This window comes from Physella acuta, unplaced genomic scaffold (assembly GCF_028476545.2).
Source record: "Physella acuta isolate Inbredline_101_S28 unplaced genomic scaffold, ASM2847654v3 ptg002707l, whole genome shotgun sequence".
In the NCBI taxonomy this organism is placed as follows: Eukaryota; Metazoa; Mollusca; class Gastropoda; family Physidae; genus Physella; species Physella acuta.
In genome coordinates, this window is record NW_026734140.1 from 1 (window position 1) to 2500 (window position 2500).

Genomic DNA, 2500 nt, shown 5'->3' on the forward strand with positions numbered 1-2500 from the left:
AAATTGAAATTAAACACGATAGACTTAAATCTAGAGTTAAGGAATAAAACCGACCCGCGAACCAGCTACTAAATGGTTCGATAAGACTTATCTCAAATACAATCGTTTTCTATCAGTGTTATGCCTTCAATCGATACTTTTTGATGAAATAAATACTTAAATGATTTAATGAATGCATATATACATGTAATTAATGAGTGAAAGTATGTATAAAGTATTAGATAAATTAATAATAAACCGACCCAGCTACTAAATGGTTCGATAAGACTTATCTCAAATACAATCGTTTTCTGTAATTGTTATGCCTTAAATTGATAATTTTTAGTTAAACAAATACTTAACTAATGAAATAAATACATAGATAAATGTATTTAATGAATTAAAGTATGTATAAAGTATTATATAAATTAATAATAAACCGAATCCGACCAAATTTAAATCTAAAACCACGATCGGCGGCGTAATGAAGTGTATCGTAAACCCGTTTTTTTTATAATTTAAAATGTAATGACAGAACTCCCAAAACAACAATACACATACATATTAGTACTATGGTGAATTGTAGTTGTATTAGGACCGTAATTATAGTTAATTAAGGAACCATTCATTGTCTTCGCTCTGTTATGTACGTCGTCGTTTAATCGACACGGCATATTTGGCTTGAATCTAGAAAAATTCAAACTCTAACCCTAAGGTAGACAGGCAGGGTAAATAAATGTGGGTGATCTCTCATAAAATTGTCTTCTAGGAATTATTTTTATATAGACTATCTTTTCTGTAGAGTTTAAGTGGACAAGCGCGGACGAAATAGAGCGCAAAATTTAAAATGAATTAAAAATTTTCATCAGACCGGAAGTAGGCATAACCTAGGCGCCATGTTTCCGTCGTACAAGTTTTCACCGTTGCAGTCACCGTTTCAATCGCTCTTCGTGTGGACGTGTATTATTTCTAGTCATGTGTTGTGTAGATGATTCGCTTAAGGTAGGTGTTCGGACTTATTTCTTTAATATTAATTAAACCGTATTTGCCTTGTCGGCCTTAAAATAAAGCTATTTTTTTTTCATCGCAATCGAAGTGTTAGATCTAGAATCTAGTTCCCGCCTCCGCTTCGCTAATTCGACTTAATGTAACTATGACACAACTATTAAATCTAGAGTCTCTATTTTAATTAAATAATTAGGAATTCTATCTCTAGATGATATCTAATCTATTCCCACACGTGTGTGCAAGTAGGATTTAACGTCAGAACAGGTGTGGTGGTCTAGGCGTCGCTATTTTTGACGGTAGGAATTTTTTTTTTAAATTCGTAAAATTTTATATAGACTTTATATAGCAATTTACTAAGACCGACCCTAACGCCCAGTAAATATTTAATTACCACATTGTTATGGACACGGTGTATTAGGTAGGGCCGAGGGCTATCCATAGGTACCAATTTTTAAATTTTGTGACAATTAGGAGCCGAGTTATAAAATAAATTTAAAATACTGGTTCTGGTCTTAGACTTTATATAGCAATTTACTAAGACCGACCTTAATACCCATTAATTATTTAATTAGCGCATAGTTATGGACATCCTGTATTAGGTTGGGCCCAGGCTATCCGTAGGTACCAAGTTTATAATTTTGTGACGATTATTAGTCGAGTTATAAAATAAATAAAAAAAACTGGTTCTGGTTTGCACTACATTTCTTTCTTCTTTAACGGCGGACTCCCGGTCCAGCCCCATGGGTTACCCGTGAGCCGGGGCCTCGTTAGCCTGGACGGCTCCGATGTGACCGCGGATTGTTGTGGCCCGCCTCAGCCCGAGTCGAGATCACCCTTCCGATCGAAGGTGGACGCCATAGGGCGCCCGGGATAGCCCGGGGCGCTGTTCGTCACCCGAGCGCAGGGGCGCCGGGAGACGCCCCCGGTGAAGTTTGGCGGGTGATTCTGGTAGAGCTCCCCACCCCGATCGCAGGACACCCCTCGCCGCCCGCCCAGGTGTCGAGGTGGCCGCGGGGGAACTCGGGGCGTTTTGGCTCCCCCTTGTGCCGGAGCGGCGCCCTCGGTCCCAGAACGCCCCTGGCGGGTGATTCGCATGCCCCCTGGGGTGGGGAACGCGGGTGGGTGGTCGTAAAGCGTGTAACCGCAGTGGGGGCGGCCCCTTAGTCGGGGGCGCCAAAGTTGGCACCCCACCTGGGGCGCCCCCCGGAAGTGTGGCGCCCGCGCGAGTGAGCCCCGTAGATGCGCCCCGACACCCCCGCGCCGCCCCCCGGGTCGCGGCACCCCCGGCGCCCTCCGTGCGGGCTCCCCTCATGGGGCGGCACCCCGGTCCTCCCCGAGACTATGTACCCGATTTTTCGGTTTAACACTAGAGGTATGGGCAGAAATACGGCGGTTAAAACGGTCTGTATCTACTATTGTGGAGGTGAGTGTCGGTGAAGCCTCTATGTGACGCTAGGATCCGCGCTCCCTCGCAGCCAGCGACATGTGCCCGATCTGACCGTGCGTGGCTCAG